General features: G+C 36.2%; 1 long non-coding RNA gene across 3 annotated transcripts in view; it reads right to left on the bottom strand.

The window, feature by feature from the left end:
* Positions 1 to 26,799, bottom strand: part of LOC143679273 (uncharacterized) — a 208,415-nt gene that overhangs the window by 23,005 nt on the left and 158,611 nt on the right. For 2 of the 3 annotated variants that reach the window (XR_013173626.1, XR_013173625.1), the window contains exon 4: positions 17,930 to 18,047. The exons of the other annotated variant lie outside the window; for it this stretch is intronic. This is a non-coding gene — a long non-coding RNA (uncharacterized LOC143679273). The remainder of the gene's footprint in view (positions 1 to 17,929; positions 18,048 to 26,799) is intronic. 3 annotated transcript variants of the gene reach the window in all.

Here is a 26,799-nt window from a genome sequence, read left to right as displayed (position 1 = left end):
ATGATCTATTTTGAATTAGTTTTTGTGAAGGGTAAAAGATCCAGGCCTACAATCATATTTTTGCATATGGATATCCAATTGTTTCAGCTCCATTTGTTAAAAAGACTACCCTTTTCTCTTTGAATTGCATTTGCTCCTTTATCAAAGATCAATTGATTATATTTGTGTAAGTCTATTATTAGGTTCTTGATTGTATTCCATGGGTCTGTCTATTCAGTTCCTACTGTCATGCTCTCTTGATTAGAATAACTTTATAGTAAGTCTTGAAGTGAAGCAGGGTCAACATAACTTTGTTATTTTGTGCCATTATCACACTAACTCTTCTGAGTCTTTTGCACAACCATATAAAATTTTTAGTCAGTTTGTCAGTAGTCACAAAATAGCTTGCTGAGATCTTGACTGCATTACATGGAATCTGTATATCAATTCGGAAAGACCCGACATTTCCATGATATTGAATTTTCCAATCCATAAACATGGAAAATATTTCCATTTATTTAGATCTTCTTTTGTTTCTGTCATCAGAGTTTTATAGTTTTTCTTATATGGATCCCATGCATATTTTGCTAGATTAATACTTAAGCATTTCATTTTATTTCAAATTGCAATTGCTCTTTGCTGGTTCTTAATAAAGTAATTAACTTTGCATTTTAACCTTGTATCCTGTTACCTTAGTATAGTTACTTATTAGATCCAGTAGTTCTTTTTAAAAAATTTTTGGCTATTCTTTGTGATTTTCTACATAGACCATCATATCATCTGCAACAAAGTCAGTTTTATTTTTCCCTTCCCAGCCTGAGTACTTTTTATTTCCTTTTAGTATTTTATAGTACAAACTAGATTCCCAGTATAATGTTGAATAAGAGTGGTGAGGGAGCATTCTTGCCTTGTTCATGACAGAGAAAAAGCAATCAGTTTCTCACCACTAAGTATAATAGTATCTGTAGATTTTTTATGCAGGTGTCCTATATCCTGTTGAAGTTTCCTCTTTATTCTGTTTGCTGAGAGTTTTTATCATGCATGGATGTTAGATTTTTCTGCATCAGTTAATATGATCATATGAGTTTTTTTCTTTAGCCTGCTGCTATCATGAATTTCCTTTGTTGATACAGCCTTGAATATCTGAAATGTGACATATGTTTTCATTTCCTAAGGTGATCACAAGCAACTGCCATGAAATGAATGAGCTTAAACAATAGGAAATTATTTGCTCATCATTTTGAGGCTGGGAAAAGTGTCTAAATTGGGGCATCATCAAAATGATGCTTTCTCCCTAAAGACTGTGGCATTCTGGAGCTGGCTTCTGGTGATACTTGTTAGTTTGTTTCCAGCTATTATTCTGTTATTGATTTTGTAACCAAGCTTTTAGGATTTCACAAATTATTATTATTACTGAAACAGTATAGGAACATTTCTTTTTTCAGACTAGCCAGAAGGACTGTGATCGGTTGCTTTGATCTTTGATGTTTATATAACTAAGTCTTTATTTTGTGGCCTTGCGACTGTAAAAACCTTGTGACTGACCCTCACTTGTACCCTTTATCTGGTTTCTCAACTTTAGAGTCTTATGAGCACTAAAGACAGCCCTTGTTTATTAATGAAAGGTCCTGAGTCAGTCCAGAACCAACCCACCTCAGACCAAAACTATCTTGCTAGATGAAGCTGGATCTAATCAAAATTGGCCCAGCTGACATGTGCAGGAGCTTAAACTTCAACTAGAAGTGACTTGTATCTCATTACAATACTGAAAATCACACCCATCACCATATTAAGGCTGCCGTTTTCCTACATATGGCTGTGACGAAGCATGTAATCAGTCTGTGCATGCTTAGTAATTGGATCATCTCTAACCTCGTCATCTGAAGCCATTATACTCATTATGGTAAAACCTGTCCATCTTCTGATACAACAAAACCATCAGAATGACTCCGGTTGGGGAAACAGATTTTTAGGCCAATAGGCTGTCTGATCTTCTGCTTCATGTCTAGTAATAAACTTTTTCTTTCTTTTAAACCCTGGTGTCACAGGAATTGGTCATTTGAGTTCACCTGGCAGGGAGCCCACTGTTTTTTCTTTTTCGCATGGGCAGGCACCAGGAAACGAACCCGAGCCTCCGGCATGGCAGGCAAGAACTCTGCCTGCTGAGCCACAGTGGCCCGCCACCACTGTTTTTGACGAGTATCAATTTAGAGTTTAATTTCATTGTGAAGTATTCTGAAAGTATATTTTGTATAGTTTCTATTCTTTTAATATATATTTGTATTTCTATTATATGTATATATATATTTTCACATGGGTGAATGACCCATGTGAGCTTCAGAAAAATGTGTATTCTACTGTTGTTGGGTAAGTACTTTATATCTGTCAGTTAGAGCCATATGATTGAAGGAGCTGCTCAGTTCAGCCATACTCTTTTTTTTTTGAAATTTTTTTTTTGATTGAAAAAACAAAACATACAAACATGAATATTCTTAACATATGAACATTCCATACTTGGTGTACATTCAATGGCTCACAATATCATCACATAGTTGTATATTCATCATCAGGATCATTTCTTAGAACATTAGCATCACTCCAGAAAAACAAATAAAAAGAAAAAAGAAAAAATCTCATACACACCATATCCCTTACCTCTCCCTCTCATTGACCACTAGTATTTCCATTTACCCAATATATTTTAACCTTTGTTCCCCTATTTTTTTACTATATCCCTTACCATTCCCTTTCATTGATCACTAGTAATCCAACCTACTTAATTTATTTTAACATTTGTTCCCCTATTATTTATTTATTATCCACATTTTTTACTCATCTGCCCATACCATAGATAAAAGGAGCACCAACCACAAGGTTTTCACAATCATACAGTCACATTGTGAAAGCTATATCATTACAATCATCTTCAAGAAACATGGCTACTGGAAAACAGCTCTACAGTTTCAGGCACTTCCCTCAAGCCTCTTTAATACACCTTAAACTAAAAAGGGGATATCTATATAATGCATAAGAATAACCTCTGGGATAACTTCTTGACTCTGAAGTCTCTCAGCCACTGACACTTTATTTTGTCTCATTTCTCTCTTCCCCCTTTTGGTCAAGAAGGTTTTTCAAACCTTTGATGCTGAGTCCCAGCTCATTCTAGGAGTTCTGTCCCACTTTGCCAGGAAAATTTATACCCCTGGGAGTAATGTCTCACATAGAGACAGGGGAGGGTAGTGAGTTTGCTTGCCGTGTTGGCTGAGAGAGAGAGACATATTCTTAATGATTTTCTGCCTGCCATATCTATCAACTAATAATGGAGGTTTATTGAAGGTTCCATCTGTACTAGTGAATTCATCTATTTCTCCTTGTATTAAATCAGTTTTGCCTCATATTTTGATATTTTGTTATCAGGTGCACACACATTGAAGATTATACTGTTTCCTTTGAGAATCGACACCTTTTCATTAGGCAATGCCTTCTTTATCTCTGATACCTTTCCCTGCTCTGAAGTTGTCTTTGAAATTAATATAGCTTCTTCATTTTTATTTGGATTAGTATAATCATGATATGTCTTTTCCTTTCCTTTTGCTTAAACATTCTGTGATTTTTATATATTCACTCAGAATATAGTTTGGTCTTGTTTTTCTAACCATCCTTACAGTGTCTGTTTTTTTAAAAAAATGTTATGTTTGTGCAATTCACATTAAAAATGATTATGGTGTAGTTGGACTAATATCTATGTTTTAAAATGTTTTATATTTTTTTGCAACTGTGTTTATACTTCCCCTCTTTTTCTGCCTTTTCTAGTTTTATTTAAGCATTTTATATGATTCCATTTTCTCTCCTCCCTTAATATATCAGCTATATGTATTTTTAGAATTTGTTTGTAGTTGCCCTAGAATCTGCAATATAAATTTATGACTAATCTAAGTTACAACAAATACTTTTACAATGAATCCACTTTCAAATAAAATTGTACCACTTCAGGGAGAGTACAGGTACCCTATAGCAAGTGTTCCCAATTCCTCCCATCTGGCACTATAACAATGCTGCCATTTGTTTCATTTCTATCTGGTCCAGTCATCCAAAACATGATTACTATTATTACCTTAAAGAATTTTCTGTTAGATTAATTAGCATGGCATCTTGAAGCTGTATTTACTCCTGAAAAGATCATGTTCTTTAAATCCATTCCTTTGAGTATAGATCTATTGTTGGTGGGAACTTTTGATTAGGTTATTTCAATTAAGATATGACCCACCTCATTCAAGGTACTAGAATGGTACCTTCCTCCTTGTACTAGATTCCTTTTGAAGAGGGTAAAAGAAAAAAACAGAGAAGCTGAGAGAGGAAGCCATTAAAGCTAGAAGCTGAAAGCAATGATACCTGGAAGAGAAGTGCCAGCAGATACCCCATGTGCCTGGCAATGTGAAAGATGAGTCCTAGGTCACCAGCAACCTTTATTCAAAGAGCAAATTATCCTGTTGTTGCCTTAATTTGGACATTTTTGTGGCCTTAGAACAGTATACATGTAGGTTAATAAATCCCCATTCTGGCAGCTTTAACTAATCAAAACAATTAGGAATAAGAAAAGTAAAAAAATTTATTTTACCTTTATTGAATCCTTCTCTAATGCTCTTCTTCTATTTATATAGATCTGAGTTTCTGACCTATATTATTTTCCTTCTTTTTAAAGAACTTACTTTAAGATTTCTTGCAGAGTATATCCACTGACAATAAATTTCTCCAGTTTTTGTTTGAGAAAGACTTTATTTCTTTTTACCTTTGAAGTATAATTTTTGGGGGTGCAGAATTTTGTTTGGTAGGGTTTCCCTTCCAGTGCTTCAAATACTTCCACTCTTTTCTTGCTAGCGTGATTTCTGACCAAAATTCATTGTAATTTTATTCTGTTCTGTAAGTAAGATGTGTTTTCCCTCTGGCTTTTTTTTTTTTGAGATTTTTCTTTTTGTCTTTGATTTTCTGTAGTTTGAATATGTATGTATACCTTCATGTAACTTTTTTGTTTTCATACTGTTCAGTATTATCTGAGTTTTCTAGTTCTGTGGTTTGATTCTATTAAGTTTTGGAAAATTCTCAGTCATTATTACTTCAATCATGTATATGTTACACCTTTTGTAATTGTTCTACAGTTGTTGGATATTCTGTTGTGATTTTCATTCTTTGTCTCTTTGCATATCAGTTTCAAAATTTCTATTGAAATATCTTCAAGTTCATAGATTTTTTCTTTGGCCATGTTTCATCTCTTGATGGATCCATCAAAGATATTCTTCATTTCTGTTACAATGTTTTTAATTTCTAACATTTCCATTTTTAAAAATAGTTTCCATCCCTCTGGTTACATTATTCAGCTGTTCTTGCATGTTGCCTACTTTTTCCATTAGAGGACTTGATATGTTAGTCATAGTTATATAAATTCCTTATCTGATAATTCCAAAATCTCTGCTTTATCTCATTCTGGTTCTGATACTTGTTTTGTTTTCCTAGCCTGTCTTTTTTCTTTTCTTTTAAATTATTATTGAAAGCCAGCTGATGTATATAGGCATTTAGTGTGAGGTGTCATGTTAGATTGGCTAGATGCTAGGCTATATTTAATTTTTACTGCAGCTGTGAGTACCAAAAGCTTCAGTTTCCCATATTGTTTGCTTGGGTAAATTAGTTTCCCTTGGAGAGTAAGCCTTTAGGTTGGAGAACACTGTGGGTATTATTCAAACTGGTTACTTTGCCTCTTCTGCTGCTGGGAACACAAGGGGAATTTTCTTAGATCTTCACCAGGAGAACCTGGTAGGGTTCCTAGAAAACCTACGAAGATGTGGAACCATCAGGGTTTTCTCACTGTCACAGTTAGTCTACACTTAGGCTCCAGCAATTTTTCAAAATTACCATCTCCTGTTCCTACCAGTTCATAGCTCCAGTGGCTTCTCTTCCAAGGATAAGATCTCATTGAAGATTTTTTATATTCACCTGTCTCTATAGATTTGAGGTGACAGATTGTCCTGTGATCACCTCAATTCTATGATGAGTCTAGGAAAAGTCAATGGTTTTTAGTTTGTTCAGCTTTTTTCTTGCTGCGACCAAGTTCTTTATAGGTCAGAGCTAAAACCAGGAGTTACTGCATAGATTTTAACTACCTGAATATGGTTATTATTTTATTTTATTTTATTTTTGGGTGCATGGTCCAGTAATCGAACCTGGGTCTCCCACATGGGAAGCATTCTACCACTGAGCCACCTGTGTACCCCTTAAATATCGTTATTTTTAAAGGCTATATGTCCTGGACCCGTTTGGAGCTGCAAAACATAGAATTGTTTTCTGACTAATCTAAACAGAAGAGCAATTTATTACATAATAGATAACTCACAGAATCATTGGAAAGACTGGAGAAACAAACTTGAGGCTAAGTTTCGAATACCACTGGAACTGAGGACTGGTCTCATGAGGGAGCTGCTACCACTATATCCACTGGCACTATAAGCCCACCACAGAAATGACTTCATGAGGAAACTTCATAGTTGTCTCTGCCACCAACTCTGTTTGCTCAAGATGCTCACTTCTGCATTGAAATTTCATTCTGGTATGGCTTGTCAAGGGAGCCAGTGGGTTTTCTTCTTATGAGGGGCTGCTGTGATCCCATGTTCACTGTTACAGGCAGAATCCACTCTGGATACATTAAGTAGTAAAGGAATTTGTTAGAAAATATGGGTGGCGATTACAGAATGATTGGGAGAGCTGAAGATGCAGCTTGAATCTGAACTTCCTTGGCGCAATGACTAGACCACATTGTAAAATTGGCCTGAAGGGGAAACCTCCACCACTACTACACTGGCAAAATAGATACCCTGTGCTAATACGTTACAATTATTTCCTCTGAATCCAATTTTCATACAGAATTGATGATAATAGAATTAAATTACAAACCAATAACACAAAGATATCTGGAAAGTATACAAATATTTGAAAATTAAACAACACATTTCTAAATAAAATGTAAGTCAAAGAGTAATCATCAAGGGGAGTTTTTTAAAAAATTGAACTGAATGAAGATGAAAATATAAGATAAAAGCCTGCCAAATGCAATCAAAGCAGTGGTTAAAGGAAACATTTCAAGCAACATTTAATGCTTGCATTAGAAAACAAGAAAGTCTCGAATCAGTAGTCTAAGGGTTTACTAAGATCAGTATAAAAAGAGAAAATTATAACCAAATTAACAGAAAAATGAAATAATTAAGACTAGAAATAAAGGATAGTAAAAATAGAAATATAGGGAAAATAAATTAAAACAAAAGCTGAGTTTTGAAAATCAAAAAAATGATGAACTTCAAGTCAGATTTACTAAGAACAAAAGTGAGAAGATACAACATCATACTTAATGGAGAAAGACTGACTGCTTTCCTCTGAAAGTTTCCTTTCCTCCTCACAGTTTCCTCTGAGACTAAGAAAAAGGAAAAGATATCCTCTCTCTCCACTTTTACTCCGCATTGTGCTGGAAGTTATGGCTGGTGCAATGAGGCAAATTAATGAATAACAGGCATATGGGTTTTCAAGGAAGAAATGAAACTACCTTTATTCACAAGTGAGCTGATTGTCTATGCAGAAAAAACCACAGCTTGTGGTATTAATAGTGGTTTTATTAAGATAATAGGACACAAGGCCAACATGAAAAATTGAACTGTATATTTGTTTGCTACTAATGAACAATCAAAATTAAAAAGACAGAACTATTTATAATAGCACCCAAAACTGAAATATTTAAGTACAATTCTAATAATATAAATCATGATCTTTAAGCTGAAAATTATACAACACTGATGAAATAAACCAAAGAAAACCTACATAAATGGAGAGATATTCCCTGTGTTAGATTGGAGGACACATTGTTATGGAAAAATTTTCACCAAATTGATCTTGATATTCAAAGCAATCAGTGAAAATATAGCAAGAGTTCTTACAGTTATCAACAAACTGATTCTAGATTAATGTGTAAAGCAAAATGAACTAGAGTAGTCAACCAATTTGGAAATATAAGAAAAATCTTAGAGGGATTACAATACTTAGTGCAAAGTTCAAGAGAGAGAGAGGTATTGGTGAAAGAATAGATACATTAGTCAATAGAACTAAATGGAGAATCCAGAAAATGCCCTTTACAATCACAGTCCACCGATTTTTCACAAAAGTCCAAATGCAATTTAATGGATGAAGAATAGGGTAGCTGCAACAATTAGACATTCTTATGTGAAAAAGTGAACTTTGGTCCATATTTCACTTCTTATAAAAAATTAACCCAAAACAGACCATAGACCTTAAGGTAAAATCTAAAACTACAGCATGACCAGGAGAAAACTTAAGGGAAAAACCTTGAGTTAGGCAAAAAGTTCTTAGAGGTGACAACAAAAGCAAGATCCATTTTTTATCAAAATTTTTAAAATTTACTCTTTAAAAGATATTAAGAAAATGAAAAGGCAAGCCATCAACTAGGAAAAAAAATTTGCAACACACATATCTGATGAATTGCTTTCATATGAAATATAAAAAGGAGTCTTAAAACTCAACAGTAAGAAAAGAAACAACCCCATTAAAAAATGGACTAAAAATCTTAAAATGCATTTCACCTAAGAACATACATTAATGGCTAATAAGCATATGAAAAAGTGTTCTGCCCTTGAAGTAATTTTCCCTTTTCTGTCTCTTTCAGTCCAGGATGGCACTGGTTCTGCCCATATGAATTATGCAAACACCTGTGGGTCCAAACCATCAGGAAATAGAACTTTCCAAAGATTTTTCCTGGATAACTGGTTTACAGTCCTGACTTCCACTGAGATGGCTGACAAGATCAATATTCAATCACTCTCTTTTTACCAAATAGCTATTCAGTTAAACCCTCACATGGAGTCCTGTTCTCTGGAGAGTCACTTTCTGAAAGTTCAGTATGGTCCCCGGAGAGACCAAGAATTTTCCAAATTATTAATTGCTGATTCTTTGTGCTTAACTGTTCAATCCTCAGTTTATCTCTTTCTTCTCTCACTTCACTATGAGCTGTAAGAAGAAACAAGGCTGTATCTTCCACATTTAGCTTGGAAATCTCCTCAGTGAAATGTACAAGTTCATTGCTTTTAAGTTCTACCTTCCATCCAACTCAATTTTACCAAATTCTCTACAACTTTATAACAAAGACCTCCTTTCTTCCAATTTCCAATGACACTTTCATCATTTTCTTTTAAGGTCTCACCAGAGTACCTTTAACATTCATATTTCTCCCAACATTCTTTTCATGATGAATAATGTATTTTATAAGACTATACAAATTTCTCTACTGCTCTCACTCATTTTTAAAGTTCTTTTATTTTATTTTCAACATTTACTTTGAAATGTTTTTTAACTTGCAAGGCAGTTACAAAAATAATACAAATCCCAAACAGAGAACTCCAACATACCCCCATCCCCCGGTTACCCAGATCCACCAATTTTAACAATTTTATACATTTGCTATTTCATCCTAGCTATCTATCCATCCATCAGTTCATTTATTTTTCACTCATCTGTCTATGTATCTGTCATTTTATCAATCCATTTCCTGAACACTTGAATGTAGGCTGTATGCATCCATAAACCCTTAAAACTGACATGCATTTTTCCTAGGAACCAGGGTATTCACCTATGTATCCTTAAGTCCAGTTATCAAGTTCAAGAAATTTAACATTGATATAAAGGTACCATCTGTATATTCCATTTTTTTAAACATTCCAATTATGTCTTTTTTTTTTTTTTTTTTTTTGCATGGGCAGGCACCAGAAATCGAACCTGGGTCTCTAGCATAGCAGGTGAGAACTCTGCCTGCTGAGCCACAATGGCCCGCTCCCAATAATGTCTTTCTGAGCCTTTTCTTTTCCCTTGCAAATTCCCATACAGGATCATGTATTGCCTCTAATTGTCATTGTCTCTTTAGTTGCTCTTTCTTTTCTCTTCTTTTTTTTAAATCATGGGAACATATATACAATATAAAATTTCCCAATTTCATCTACTCCTAAGCATGCTATTCAGTTTAATTAGTCACACTCACTATCTTGCAATATACTCAATACTGTTCATTACTAAACCTTTCTCATTTCCCCAAACAAAAATTCTACACTTGTTTTGCATTAATTCCCCATTCTCCTTGACCCCTGTTCCTGGCAACTAGTGTTAAAATTTCTGCTTCTATGAACATGCATATTCTCAAATATTTTCTTTGTAGGTACCATGGGGCTTAAATTTAATATGCTAAATATTTAACAATCTTGTTTGCTTTTATACCAATTTGACTTCAGTATTATTCACAACCTATGCTCCTATACACTCTGTCCTCCCACCTTTATGTAGTTCTTGTCACAAATTACATGCTTATACATTATGAATATGAAACCACTGATTTCTCATTACATGTTATGCATTGGCCTTTTAAAAACTGTTTGAAACAAAAAGTGGAGTACAAACTAAAAATACAACAGCATTGGCATTTAAAAATACCTCCAGCTTTACGCTTATCTTTGTTTCTATATAGCTTCAATCTATTGTCCATTGTCCCTTCTTTCAATCTGCAGAACGTTCTTTAACATCACTTGTAGGACTGATCTAGTGGTGATGAACTACTTCAGCTTTTTCTTTATTTTTTGATGTGAAGAAGCCTTAATCTCTCCCTCATCTTATTCTTTTTCTTTCATTTTATTTTACTTTTCTAAAAATTTCTCCCTCATGCTTGAAAGACATTTTTTCTGAGTATAGAATTCTTGGTTGGCAATATATTGTTTTCTATACTTTAGATATATCATCCCACTATCTTTTTGCTTCCAGGGTTTCTGAAGAGAAATTGGCACTTAATTTTATTGAGACTCTCTTGTATGTGATATGTTGCTTCTCTCTTGAGGCTTTCAGAATTCTCTGTTTATCTTCAGCATTTGACAACTTGATTGTACTTGCTGTAGTGTCAGTTTATTGGGGTTTATACTGTTTAGAGTTTGTTGAGCATCTTGAATGTGTACATTTGTGTCTTTCATTAAATTTTGAAAGTTGTCAGCCAGAATTTCTTTGCCCTTTTCTCTCTCTCCTTCTGGGTGTCCTACAATATATATATAGGTTGATTAATAGTGTCCCATAGGTTAATCAGGTATGTTCACTTTTCCTCATTTTTTCTTCCTTCTCTTCCACTGCCTAGAAGTTTTAAATTATCTTCTCTTCAAGTTCACTGATTATTTCTTCTGCCAATTCCAAACTGCTTTTGAACCTCTCCAGGGAATTTTAAATTTCTGTGACTGTGGCCTTCAGCTTTGTTTGATTCCTTTCCATAATTTCTGTCTCACTATTAATATTGCTTTGTGTTTATCTATCACTTTCCTGATTTCCATTAGCTCTTTGCCCATGTTATTTTTTAAGTTTTGTTTTAAAACAAGGCCATATTTTTAAAAAATTGTATCTGGTTGTCCCAGGTCTTATCCTCTTTTTGGATGACTTCTGATACTCTAATTTTCTCCTTGGCCTGGGCCATCACTTCCTGTTTCTTTGTATGTTTTGTAATCTTTTATTGAAACCTGAACATTTTGATATTTTAATGTGTTATTGCTGGAATTCAGACTCTGAGACATCTCTTCCTTAAGCTTGTATCCATCTCGTTGGTTCCTTGAACAGAGGCAAAGCTGTGAGAAATACCATGATGATGGATAAAACATACTGTAAATCCATGGATGTTATTTCCTTGCATGCAAGGAAGGCAAATCCATATCCACAGTACATGCATGTCTATTCCAGTAAGAATAAAATATTGTCCCTTCCATGATAGGAGTGGTCCATGTAATCAGTCTTCACCAGAAAGTAGGCTGATCATTTCAGAGAATGTTGCCACATTGAGAGTGAGTGTTTTGTCTTTGCTTTTGGGAGATTGGATACTCAACAGTGACTGTAGCCAAGTCAGCTTTGGTGAGTTGAAGTCCATGTTGCTGAGCCCATATGTAACTTCCATCTCTACTACCATGGCCACTTTGTTCATGAAACCATTGAGCAATGACAATAACGGCTGAGGAAAGAGCTTGAGTGATATTCAGAGTAGGTCATTCTAGCCAATTGATTATTTAAATTTTCTTCTGCAGAGATCATTCTCTGGTGATAACTCATTTGGGACATATATATCTTCATGCTTTAAACCCATTCAGAAAGATCTATTCCCTTAACTCTTCTCCAGCCCTCTTTGTCACCAATTTTCCAATCATGTTGCATCCAAGCCCCTGACCACCCAGGCAAACCCTTGAATCATTGTACAAACAGACATCTGGTCATTTTTTCTTCTAAGCAGAATGAACAGTTAGGTGCAGTGCTTGAAGTTCTTCCCACTAAAAGGATTTTACCTCACTGCTGTCCTTCAGGGATATCCCACAAAGCAGTTGCAGTACTACCGTTGTCTACATTTTGATGATATTATACAGAACCATCTGCAAACCCCCCTGTAATTTCTATTACTCAGTCAACTTTTCATAGGAACTCCCCAAGAGGTCATAGCTGTGAACTAGCTGGTAGAGAGAAAAATTGTGGCAGAATGGGGGCCATTGGCATTTGGAGAACTTCTTCATGTAACTTACTTGTACCATCGGGACCTGCTCAAGCCCAATCTCTTATATACCATTTCTATTTGATGATGGTATATTGCTGTACATGTCCAAATTTATGGCTTGGTAGGTCAGTCAACACTCAGCTCATTATAGGCAACTCAGGTCTCATCACGATTAAGAATTTGGTACTCATTAAGGCCCAGTAGCAGGCAAAAAGCTATTTCTCAAAAGAAGAGAAATTATTTGCAAAGGATGGAAGGGCTTTGCTATAAAAATTCAAAAGGGTCAGCAATCTGATTCTCTTATAGGGGCCAAAGGATACATGTAACATTTTTATTTTCTACTACCACTTCAAGAACCATTGGAGTTGCTGGATCATATGGGCTGAGTCATAGAGCAACTTGCACAGCAGCCTGGACCTGCTGCAGAATCTCCTCTTGTTCTCGTCCTCACTCAGTAGTAGCAGCTTTTCTTGTCACTTAGCAAATGGGCTATAATAGCACACTGAAAAGAAGAATATGCTGCCTCTATTTTAGTCATGGGAAGAGCCAGAGGCAATGGCTTATCCTTCATCTTGGAATATTAAAATGCGCTTGGCATGAACGGATGCCTAGAAATATCACTGAGGTGGAAGACTATTAGTTTGTAAGCAAGTGCATTACCAATGACCAGAATTGGAACAGCTTTTTAAAAGGGGAATTTAATAAGTTAGAAGTTTACAGTTCTAAGCCTATAAAATTGTCCAAACTAAGTGTTCTAGTTTGCTAGCTGCCGGAATGCAATATACCAGAAGCAGAATGGCTTTTAAAAAGGGGAATTTAATTAGTTACTAGTTAACAGTGCCAAGGCTGAGAAAATGTCCCAATTAAAACAAGTCTATAGAAATGTCCAATCTAAGGCATCCAAGGAAAAACACTTTGGTTCAAGAAGACTGATGAAGTTCAGGGTTTCTCTCTCAAGTGAGAAGGCACATGGCTAACACAGTCAGAGTTTCTCTCATTTGGAAAGGCACATGGTGAACACGGTCAGAGTTCCTCTCTCACCTGGAAGGGCATATGGTGAACACGGTATCATTTGCTAACTTCTTCTTCTGGCTTCTTGTTTCATGAAGCTCCCCGGGAGACATTTTCCTTCTTCATCTCCAAAGGTCGCTGACTGGTGGACTCTGCTTCTCGTGACTATATTGTTCTGCTTTGCTCTCTCTGAATCTCCTTCATTCTCCAAAATGTTTCCTCTTTTATAGGATTCCAGAAACTTATCAAGACCCACCCTAATGGGGAGAGACATGTCATCACCTAATCCAGTTTAACAACCACTCTTGATTAACTCATATCTCCAGGGAGATGATCTGGTTATAGTTTCAAACATACAGTATTGAATAGGGATTATTCTACCTTTCTGAAATGGGATTTTGATTAAAACATGGCTTTTCTAGGGTACATGCATCATTTCGAACCCGCACACTAAGGGACCAACAAGAGTTACCTTCATTCAAGAAAGACTGATAGGTCAAGAACACTTCTGTGAGCTGGCTGGTCATGTGGCTGGCATATGCTAGTCCCTTGCTCCTGGGCTCCATTGCCTCCAGCCTCTGTTCCTGTGGGGGCTGCCCACTTTGGTTCTCCAAGGCTGGCTTTTCATCTCTTGGCTTCCCTTGGCTCTCTCCAAGTCCTGGCTTGCTTAACATCTCATGATGATGTCTGCTGGGCTCCAAGCATCTCCAAACATCTGTGTCTCTGTTCTCTGAAGCAACTGTTCTCCAAGCCTCTATATCTACTCTCTCTGTTGGCTCTGAACTTTCTGCTATTTCTGTAGACTCCAAAATGATTCTTCTTCTAAAGGATTTCAGTAAACTAAGAAGACCCATGTGGAATGGGTGGAATTACATCTCTATCTAATCAAAGGTCATGTACACATTTAAGTGCATCATATCTCCATGGAGATAATCGAATCAAGAGTTTCTAAATCACAGTGTTGAATCAGGATTAAAAGAAACAGCTTCCCCCAAAAGATTGGATCAGGATTAAAACATGGCTTTTCTGGGGTACATAATGCTTTCAAACTGACACAACACTCTTGTTTATTTGTTGGGATTATTCTATTCTGATATGCAAATGCATTACCGATAAGTCTAGAGGAGTTGCTACTTTTTCCTCCCTAAGATCCAATCAGCATAACATCATCAGTATGATGGATCATTGTAATGTCTTGTGGAAGAGAAGTTGGTTAACTTCCCTGTGGACTAGATTATGACATAGGGGTGAAGAGTTGCCCTCCTAAAGTAGGGCAGTGAAGTTGTATTGCTCTTGCCTTCCAAGCTGAAGCAAACTACTGATTGTCTTTACTAATTAGTATCAAGAAAAAACACATTTGCCACATCAATATACAGCTATCTCCAATACAAGGTGATGTGTTGATTTGCTCAAGTAATGGTACCACATTGCAACACAGCTGTAATTGGAGTCATCACCTTGTGAGTTTATGTTAATACACTGTCATCCTCCAAATTCCATCTGTTTTCTGCAGAGGCAAAATAGGAGGGTTGAATGGGGATGTGGTGGGTATCACCATCCCTGCATCCTTTATTCCTTGATGGTGGCTCCAATCTGTACGATCACCAAAATGATTTATCCCAAACCCTGGCATTATGGGACTGTTTGCTGACAATCTTTGGTCCTTGACTTTTCTGTCACATGGTAATGCACATGGCAATATGTTATCCTCTTTCCTCCAGTTCCTGTTGACTTCCTGTATTTGGCTCTTACATCATGGTTTCTTTCTCTGTGGCCTTCTCTATAAAGCCACAAGCATAGGATTAAGACCCATCCTGATTCAGTTGGGCCACACCTTAACTGAAGTAAACTCATTGAAGACCCTATAACAATGGATTTATACCCACAGCAGGGGATAAAGAACAAGCTTTTTCTGCAGTACATAACTCCATGCCACCCCAAGATCTACAAGAGAGATTTAGTATGAAAAATTGGCTCATGTGCCCATGAGGAGATGGCAAGTCTAAACTCTATAGAGCAGGATGCAAGCTAGAAATTAATAAAGATGATACTGAAGTGGCTAGTCTTAATTTCCCAAGGAAATCTAGCTGGACAATCAAGTAAGAGCCAATGCTCAAGTGGAGCAGACATTGTTCTTCTGATCTCTGCAGTCCTCGGTTCTGGCTTTTAATATCTCCAACTGATAGGATGAGGAGACTCTCCATATTGCAGAAAGGAATCCTCATAGTTGATTGTATATGCAATCAACAGATTATAGAGGCAAATTCCATGCACAAAATGCCCTCATAGAATCAAGCAGGCCAGAGCTTGAACATACAGCTGGGCAACATAACCTAGCTAAGTTGACACATGAAGTTAACCATCACAGTGATCAACTGTCTGGTTTTGCTAGGGACTATCTCAGAAAAACCCTCAGTTCCAGGCAACTATCTGGGATCGTCAGTCAGACGATATTTATAGGAATTTTAAGACCAAGCATAATTAATCCATGCTCAGAGAATTCAGAATAGAGAGGTGCATGCTGAATAGAAAAGGAGAAGAAGGAGCTTCCTACAGTGTGGTAGTATTCTATATGTTGAGCTGGATGGTGATTATATGGGTATATGCACATGTAAAATTTCATTAGCTGTACCTTTAAGATTAGTGCAGTTTATTGACCTTACTATATGAATATTACACGTCAGAAAAAAATTAAAAATACAAAATCCAAAAGCAATCCTACTACTTAGTGGCTATGTGACCTCAGTAAGTTCCTAAACAGGCTAGGATCATCTTTCTCACCTATAAAGTGAAAATAATAGTCATTATTTCCTAAGGCTATTGTGAGGTTAAATCAAATGATATTTGCAAATTGCCTGGCATATAGAAGACATCCAACTAATATTGTGTCACTTCCCTACAAATCAGAGGATAAATGCCTTTCTTAAGGGAAGATTTTCTGTTTCCAGAATTTCACTTCAAAGAACTTTCCATGTTTGAGTCATGCATTATCTGAGGATAAGTTATTTTCTTTAACTTTTCCTCTTGGCAATCACCCCCTGTGGTGAAAACACAAAACAAGATGCTATATCCCATCAGCTAAGAACAATAGCAAGCAATCTTTTAAACCATTTTGGCTTGAGGAAAGGACAAAAGTTATTGAGTTGTGAGTGTTGTTCACCCCATCATGTTGTACTTCCTGCTGTTTTCTCAGTAGATGTTGAACACTTCCTGTGAAATATTCCCAGGAAATTTGCTGAACAGTAGGCACTTGGTGTGAGCTCATCTGCAACCATTCTCTTGCTGAAAGTAACTCAACAGTTCTATTTTGACGTATGAAAGACAGTGGAATATCTAATTCCCTCTCTTTAGGCCCCTTAGGGCTTACAGAGTACCTCCCAGAAGAAATGCCTGTAAGTGTTCCTCTTGCAACAAAAGTCAGTTTTAAGTATTGGTCTGCGCATTTTGATGTTTGGCAAGCCCTGAACTCTGTAGATCTATTTCATTCACTTGCTTTTATGTCCCCTTATGGAAAGAAAGGTTCAGATTTTTTATTAAATTGAATTTCTATGTATCCAGAAAGTCTATAAACTTGGTTAGAATTCTTGTGATTTTTGGAGGCAGTTTTGGCAAAAGGCCAGGAAAACTGCATGCCCTTGCCATCCCGGTAAGGTAAAATATTCTCTTTGGTTCTCCATTTACCTCTTTTCATTTAATTTTTGGGAAAAGTTCATGTTATAAGCAATATAGAAAAACATATCATTTAAGTTCAGAGCTCTTTGAGTGGGACTTTGTGGGACTAGAATCATGCAGATTAATTTCTAAGGAAATATTGTTTCTGTATGTTGTTTATAGTGAGGAAAATTCTAATTCCCACGAAAGAAGCCTGGACTTAACATTTTTAAAAAATTTGAGTTTGAAACTAACTCCAGTCTATAAAGCTGTGCCACTGTGGACAAGTTATCCTAACTTCTTGGGAGTATACCCCTCAGGATTCTTGTAAAGAATTCATAAAGTTATGCATGTGAAAGCACAGTACGGCTTCATTGATGGAAGATAATATTCCTTCCACACTCCTTCAGATAGTTCCTCAAAGTCTAGGAAGCTCACCTTGAAATCAGATAAAATATTTTTTGATTTGCAAGCTGGAAAAAGAAAAAGAAAGGCTGCACATATTAGAAATATCAGCCCAGAGCAAGAATGCCTTGTACTTTATGTTGAAACAAATTTCTATCTTATTTCATACAAAGATTTAGTCAGTTGTGTAGGTTTTTAAATAGTTCTGGTTCCATTTTTAGCATTTCATCTACTGATTTGATGATGAGAATGATATAAAAATTTAGCCTTATGTAAACATCTTACTTGAATTTAAAGTGCAGTGGGACACTTTTGGCCTCAGTCAACTTGATCTTTAGAACTTCTACTGGTAGAAGGATTTCAATGGTCAGCATAATTGCTCATATTGCCCCCTCTTTGAGTACTGCTGGGAAGGAAATAAACAGACTTTCAGTTTTGTGGTGTGATTCCAGGAAGTCAAAGTCACCTGACATTTCCTTCTATAGTCCCCATGGCCTCTAACATTCCATAATTGAAGCCCCAAGGCCACCTTACTTCTTGGTTTTAAGCAAATCCCCTCATTGGCCTCTCTGTTCTCTTCCTGGGTTCTGCCAGGTGATGCTAAGGGTCAATCCAAGGGTGTGGCTACCTAAATCACACTGGAACCCAGGGTGTTGTAATCTAACCAATCTTTTTTTTTTTTACCCCTTATATCCTCCCCCCGCCCCATGTAGGGACAATGAGAGTCAAGTTCGCTGCCTTTGAAGGCTCCCAATTTGGGCATCACAATTCTATGACTTTTTTTGATGTTGTTGTTGCATGGGCCAAGGCCAATATTTTTTTTTCTTGTGGAACATAAATACAAAAAAGCAATAAATTTCAAAGCACACCACATCAATTAGTTACAGAAAAGATTTCAGAGTTTGGTATGAGTGACAATTCCACAATTTTAGGTTTTTACTTTTAGCTGCTCCAATACACTGCAGATGACAAGAAATATCAATATAATGATTCAACAATCATACTCATTTGTTAAATTCTATCTTCTCTGTTATAATCTTTCTCCCAATCTTTAGGAGTGTTGAGGTTATGCCCATTCTAACTTTTTCATATTGGAAAGGGCTGTCAATAATATGGGATGGGGGATGGAACTAGTTGATGTTCTGGAGAGGCTAGCCCCTCTGGGTTTCAGGACTTATCTGGCCTAGCAACCCCTCTAGAAATCATAGGTTTCTGGAAAGTATTCATAGTGCATGGGACCATTGTAGAATCTTAGATAAAGCCCTGGGTTTTCTTTAAGGGTGGCAAGAATTGTTTTGGTTGGGGTTTGGCAAGCCATGATAAGTAATGATATCTTGCTGAAGATTGCTTAAGAGTAGCTTCCAGAGTAGCTACTTGACTCTATTTGAGCTTTCTCGCCACTGATACCTTATTTGTTACATTGTTAATCCAATAATTCTTATATTTAGTTCTCTGACCCACTTCGAGTTAATTTTTGTATAGGGTGTAAGGTAAGGGTCCTCTTTCATTCTTTTGGCTATTGATATCCAGTTCTCCATGACCATTTATTGAAAACACTATTTTATCTCAGTTCAGTAGATTTGGGGGCTTTGTCAAAGATCAATTCACCATAGATTTGGTGGTCTATTTCTAAACTCTCTATTTGAATCAATTGGTCAGTATTTCTATCTTTGTACCAGTACCATGCTGTTTTGACCACAGTGGATTTATAATAAGCTTTGAAACCAGGAAGTGTTAATCTTCTCTCTTTGTTCTTCTTTCCTAGGATATTTTTAGCTATTTAAGGTCTCTTTCCCTTCCAAAAGAATTTGGTAACTGGCTTTTCCAAGTCTTCAAAGTAGTTTGTTGGAATTTTGATTGTTACTGTGTTGAACTGTAGAACAATTTGGGTAGAATTAACGTCTTAACTACACATAGCCTTCTTATCCATGAGCAGGAAATGTCTTTTCACCTATTTAGATCTTCTTTGATTTTTTTTGGCAATGTTATATAATTTTCTGTGTGCAAGTCCCTTACATCCCTAGTTAAGTTCATTCCTAGGTGCTTGATTCTTTTAGATACTATTTTGAATGGAATTTTTTCCCTAATTGATACCTCAGTCAGATCATTGCTTGGGTATAGAAACATTACTGATTTTTGCACATTAATCTTATATTCTGCCACCTTACTGAATTTTTTTATTCACTCAAGAAACTTTGTCATAGATTTCTCAGAATTTTCCAAATATAGTATCATGTCATCTACAAGTAATGAAATTTTTACTTCTTCCTTTCCATTTGGATGCCTTTTCTTTCTTTTTCCTGCCTGACTGCTCTAGCTTGAGCTTCCAGAACAATGTTGAATAATAGTGGTGACATTGTCTCACTCCCAATCTTAGAGGAAAGGCCCTCAGTCTCTCACCATTGTGTCTGATACTGGCTATGTTTTTTTTTTTATATATGTCCTTTATCATATTGAGGAAGTTTCCATCAATTCCTACCTTTTGAGGTGCTTTTATCAGAAAAGGATGTTGAACTTTGTTGAATGCTTTTTCAGGATCAGTTGAGTTGATCATGTGATTTTTCCCTTTCAGTTTGTTAATGTGCTTTATTGCATTGATTGACTTTCTTGCGTTGAACCACCCTTGCATTTCTGGTATCAACTCCACTTTGTTGTGGTGTATAATTCATTGGATTCAATTTGCTAGTATTTTGTTGAGAATTTTTGCATCTATAGTCATTAGGGAGACTGGCTTGTGGTTTTCTATTCTTATAGTGTCTTTGCCTTTGTTTTGGCATTTGAGAGATGTTAGCTTCATAAATTGAATTAAGTACTGTTCCTTTTTCCTCTTTTTATTTTTGGAAAAAATTGAGCAGAATTGCTGTTAATTCTTTTTGGAATGTTTGATAAAATTCCCTTGTGAAGCCATTTGGCTCTGGGCTTTTCTTTGTGAGAAGATTTTTGATGACTGATTGAATCTCTTTACTTGTGATTGGTTTGTTGAGATCTTCTATTCTTTCTCAAGTCAGTTTATCTTGTTTATGTGTTTCTAGGAATTTGTCCATTTTGTCTCAGGTGTCTAGTTCATTGGCATGTAGTTGTTCATATTATCCTCTTATGATTTGTTAAATTTCTTCAGAGTTCATGGTAAGGAGCCCCCTGTCATTTATAATTTTGTTTATTTGTACCCTCTATTTTTTTTTCTTTGTCAGTTTAGCTAGGGGTCCATCAATTTTATTGATTTTCTCAAGGAACCAACTTTTTGTTTTATTGATTCTTTCCTTTGTTCTTTTGTTCTCCAATTCATTTAATTCAGCTTTAATCTTTGTTATTTCTCTTCTATTTGCTTTGAGATCAGTTTGCTTTTCTCTCTCTAGTTCCTCCAAGTGAGTAGTTAAGTCCTCAATTTTTGCTCTTATTTTTAAAAATAGGTATTTAGAGCAATAGGTTTTCCTATCAGCACTGCTTTTGCTTCATCCCATAAACTCTGATATGTTGTATTCTCATTTTCATTCATCTCCAGATAGTTACTGATTTCTCTAGCAAGTTCTTCTTTGACCCACTGGTTTTGTTTAGGCATACATTATTCAACCTCCATATATTTGTGAAAATTCTGATTCTTTGGTGGTTATTGATTTACAGCTTCATTCCATTGTGATGAAAGAAAGTGTTATGAATAATTTCAATCTCTAAAAATTTTTAAAGGCCTGTTTTGTGCCTCAGCATATGATCTATCCTGGAGAACATTCCATGAGCATTAAAGAAAAATGTATATTGTGCATTTGGGGGTGTAACAATCTATATATGTCAGTTATGTCTAATTCATTTATCAAATTGCTTAAGTTCTCTATTTCCTTATTGATCCTCTGTCTGGTTGTTCTGTCTATAGAGGAGAGTGGTGTATTGAAGTCTCCCACCATTATTGTTGAAATGTCTGTTACTCCCTTCAGTTTTGCCAATGTTTGCTTCATATACTTTGGAGCTCCTTGATTGGAAACATAAACTTGTATGATTGTTATTTCTTCTTGTTGAATTGTCCCTTTATTTACATGTAGCATCTTTCTTTGTCTTTTACGATGTCTTTACATTTGAAGTCTATTTTGTTTGATATCAGCATAGCTACACCTGCTTTTCTTTGGTTACAGCTTGCATGAAACGACTTTCTCCATCCTTTCACGCTTAATCCATTTATATTCTTGGGTCTAAGATGAGTCTCTTGTAAGCAGTATATAACTGGGCCATATTCCCTAATCCATTCTTCCAATATGTGTCTTTTAATGGGTGAATTTAGTCTATTCACATTCAAAATTATTACTTTAAAGGCATTTCTTGAATCTGTTATCATATCCTTTGGATTTTATTTGTCAGAACTATGTATTCTTTTCTTTCTCTTATTATCCTTTAAGTTACCCTTACTGATACTCTTCAATCTTGTGCCTCCCTCCAGGCCTTCCTCTCCTGATTTTTTTTCCTCCAACAGAACTCCTTTTAGCATTTCTTGTAAGGCCAGTCTCTTGTTGAAAAATTCGCCCAGCATTTATCTTTCTGTGACAATTTTAATCTTTCCCTCACCTTTGATGGGTAATTTGCTTGAGTACAGACTTCTTGAGTAGATATCTTTCTTTTTCAGGATCTTAAATATGTCATATGACTGCCTTCTGACCTTCATGGCTCCTGTTGAGTAGTCTGAACTCAGTCGTATGTGGTTTCCTTTACATGTAGTACATCACTTTGTCTTGCAACTTTCAGGATTTTCTGCTTCTCTTCAACGTTACACAGACTGCTTAGTATGTGTCTGGGAGTAAGCCTATTTGGATTTATTCCATTTGGGGCCTGTTGGGCTTCTTCGATTTGCATTTTTATGTCTGTTATAAGGGTTGGGAAGCTTTTCCCTATTATCTCCTCAGCCAATCTTCCTAGCCCTTTACTCACCTATTCTCCTTCTGGAACGCTGATGATTCTTCTATCTGTGCACTTTTCTTTATCCATCATTTCCCTGAAATCAATTCAAATTCCTTCCTGACATTTTAAGGAACACAAACCCTGCTGAAACTCATCCCTAGACCTTTGACCCAAAGTGTTCTGTTCTTCAGTTACTCCTTCATTTTTTTCTTTTTTCTCATTTTTTACAGTTAACATAACACAAGGGCTTGTTGCCATAGCAAAAAATGGACTAAATGTTGTCTAGTTTATAGCACTACCTTTCAGTTTACTGAGTCAGAGTCCAATTATGCTCATGTGATTTCAAGGAAGCAAACCATTAGTAGTCCTGCCTTTTTTATTTATTGGTTCTCTCCTTTTTCAAGGTTTTACCATCTGCACAATTTTACTGGAATTTCCTTCTTAACTCCTATTTGTTCTTATTTTGACGCTTTCCTCCTCATTTTTAGCAGATTCCTTTCTGGTCACAATTTATCACTCAATGCTCTCTAGCAACCTGTGGCTTTAACATCATCACTAGTCTTCTATGTAAGTAGAAGATCTGGGAGAAAAGTTGGCATCACCTTATCACTATCTCTGACATGACTTAAGAGCTGATCAAGTCAAGTATGATGGTTCCAAGGACTGGAGGAAGGTTGGTAATTGTAATCTGAGGTAGAGGCTGAAGAATAAACATATTAAAAATCAGAAGTTCTAGAAGTGGGATCTAAAAGGTCTAGAGAAGTGCTGTCCAATAGAATTTTCTGTGATGATAGAAATGTTCTATAATATTCTACATGGTCTAAATAGGTTATCACTAGATATATATGCTATTGAGCACTTGAAATGTAATTAGTGCAACTGAAGAGCTGAATTTTTAATTTTATTTAGGTTTAATTAAATTTGGTTTGAATAGCCACATGTGAGTAGGGGTTACTACATTGGAAACTTCATATCCAGAGGGAAATGAACTAATTCCAAGGGGGCAGAGATAACACTGAAGTACAGATATAGACATTGAGGCAAGAACCAGGAAGAGATTATATTCCAAGGCAAGCTAAGATGTAGATGTAGATGTAGAGGACTAAAAGAAGAAAGAGAGGCCATTGTAAGTGCTTTCTAGAAGGTTACCTTTTACCTCTTGCTTTGATGGATATATTGAGGTGTGCTCAGAACTTTACAGAAGGGCAGTGGACTAAAGATATATAGATGCTCTATTTGTGCCCCATATTTTCTTCTTTAAGAAATTGGTGGACTTTGAAAGATGGTCAAAAGCTCAAATGTCATGAAGATTGGTACATAGCTTTCACTTCTGCAGGTCAAATGTAATAGTTCTTAATTCAATCCACTGCTGTTTATTTTAAGTTTGAAAGGACTTTGGTTCAATATTAAATATTTCCAAAGGAATCTACATTGATTTATGATGTAAAGATGCTCTTTACCCTTGGTTAGAAGTTTGGGGGCATTTGTTTTAGATGAAGTACCTGTGAAAAGCTCTGTAAAGTCCCTGGATAGGATCAGATAGGATCTCAGACAATCAAAGGGAGGCCTAGAAATTTCAGCAGCATATATTTTCTGAATATACGAGTTTCAAGTAGGAGAGTGATGGCCTCTGTCAGCCTGTACAATGGCATAAAATAGATTCTCCTTAAGGTAGCTTAAACAGAAAAGAAAGTGATTTATTTATTCATTTACTTAATAAATACTTAACCTGCCAAGAAATGTTCTGGGATCTGGAGATAGAAAAAGGACAAAACTAGTGTTTTCTCTGTCCTCTAGGAGAGAGATAATAGACATGAAATAAAAAAGCAAATAAATAACTGTAATGTGTCAGAGACTAATAAATGCAATAGAGAAGATCAAAGCAGGCTTAAATATAGTGAGTGTTGGGCTGTAGGGGGTATTTCTGTTTTACATAGGGTGTCCATGGAAGGCACCCTGATAAAGCAATATTTGATCAGAGACATCAAGGAAGTCAGAACAGTTAACCACATGGTCATTGGACAAGAATTTTAAAAATTGAGGAAATGGTAAATACATGGGCCAGAAGTGAAAGGATGTCTGTCATATTCAAGGAATAGCAGAGAAGCCAGTACATCTGCAGTAGAAGATCTGGGGGAGGATGGTAGGTTTTGAGATCAGAAAAAGTATGGGGGCCATATCATGGTGGGCATTGAAGGGTATTATAAGAGCTTTGACTTGTATACTGAAAAGTATTATTTAGAGCCATGAGATTGGAAGCTATTAGATAGAGAGGAGTATAAATTGATGAGAGTAGAGGTCTAAGGATTGTCTGGGGCATTTCAAAAATTTTGATGCCAAGGAGATGAGGGAGAGTCATTAAAGGGAATTGAGAATGGAAAGCCAATTGGGTAGGAGGGGAAGAGAAATAACATACTAGAAGCCAGTGAGGACTGTGTTCCAAAAAGAAGAGAGTTACCAAAATAACAAGTGAAGTTGATACATCAAGTAACACGAGGAATATGAAATAATGTTAGCTTTGGCCAGAAGAAGGTCTTGGTGATTGACAAAAGTAGTTTGGAAAGTGGTGGGGATAAAAGCAAGCTTGTAGTGTGTTCAAGAGAGAATGGGAAAAGGGGATGAGGAGATTGTGAATTGGAAAACTCTTTTAATGAGTTTTGCTTTAAATGGTGAAAGAAAATAGGTTGATGGTCATGGGAGACCATGAAGAACAGGGGTACATTTTTAAAAATGAGAGAAAGCGTAGTGTGTTTGTGTGCTGGTAGAAATGGTACAGTGGAAAGGGACAAATGATAACATAGGAGAGGGAATAATTGCTGAAGAAGTTGCTCCTGATTAGGGGTGAGGGGTTGGGATCAGGTGCACAGTTGGAGGAATTGTTCTTAGAAGGAAGCAGGGAGTGGTGCCAGTACTAACAGACTGGAAGTTAGAGCTACATGTGTATAGATGTAATGGGTTGGGAAGATGTTGGAGGTCATAGTGCATAGAAGTCCCCCTTTTTTTACTTTTTTTTTTAACATTTCTATTGTGAAATATAGCATTTATACAAGAAAGCAATACATTTGTAACAAGTAGTTATAGAACAGATTTCAGAGTTTGATATGAGCTACAGTTCCAAAATTTCAGGTTTTTCCTTTTAGCTGCTCTGAGACACTGGAGACAACAAAAAATAATATAATGATTCAGTAGTCAAACTCATTTGTTAAATCCTATCTTCTCTGCTGTAACTTCTCCTTCTCTTGATCCTTCTTCCAATCTTTAGGAATATTTACGCTATGCCAAAATATCATGCTGGAAAGGGGTTTTGGCAATATGGGGTAGGGGGATGGAACTAAATTATGTTCTTGGAGAAGTTTGTCCCTCTGGGTTACAGGATTTATCTGATTTAGGAACCATCTGGAGGTTGTAGGTTTCTGGACAGTAATCTTATTGCATGAAATGTTTGTAGATTCTCAGATAAAGCCCCAGGTGTTCTTTGGGATTAATAGGAATGATGTTGGTCGAAATTGGTAAACACTGATAATTGGCAATATCTCCTGAAGTTTATGTAAGAGTAGCCTCCAAAATAGCTTCTTGACTATATTTGAACTCTTTTAGGCACTGATATCTTATTTTGCTACATTTCTTTTCTTTCTTTTGGTCAGGAAGGTGTTGTCAATGCCATGGTGCAAGGGTGAGGCTCAAACTTGGGAGTCATGTCCCACGTTGCCAGGAAGACTTTCACCTCTGGAAGTGATGTCCCATGTAGGGAAGAGGGTAATTATTTTCCTTGCAGAGTTGGGCTTAGAGAGAGAGAAAGAGGTCATATCTGAGCAACGAAAGACTTTCTCTGAAAGTAATTCTTAGAAAGCCTCTTATTAGATCTCCATTTTTTTCATTAAATGAAAAGCAAGATCATCAACTGAAAGTGATGGTGGGGAAGAGATACTGGATATTGAAGGACAGAAAAGAAGGTGAGAGTTAGATGTGGAGAGTGGGAGAGTAAAAGGACTTGGGAAAATCAGAAGGATGTCTGGGTAGCCCTGAGGGCCTACTTGAAGTGAGTGACCATGGATTTAAAGTAAGTCAGGATAGTTGTACACTCTACATAGCCATGTTCTCCAACTCAAGCTAACTTTACAATTTAACCATGAGATTCTGTCAGGTGAATATAGTGAAGGGAGAGAGAGAGATAGAGGTATTGGGAATGTGTGCAAGGGGGTGAATAAAATGGATTTATAGAATATAAAATGGACAAATGGAGAAATGTGAATATCAAGAGGACACCAAACAGC

This window comes from Tamandua tetradactyla, chromosome 4 (assembly GCF_023851605.1).
Source record: "Tamandua tetradactyla isolate mTamTet1 chromosome 4, mTamTet1.pri, whole genome shotgun sequence".
Classification (NCBI taxonomy): Eukaryota; Metazoa; Chordata; class Mammalia; order Pilosa; family Myrmecophagidae; genus Tamandua; species Tamandua tetradactyla.
The sequence above is the reverse complement of the archived record's forward strand: the minus strand, read 5'-3'. Positions and strand labels throughout refer to the sequence as shown.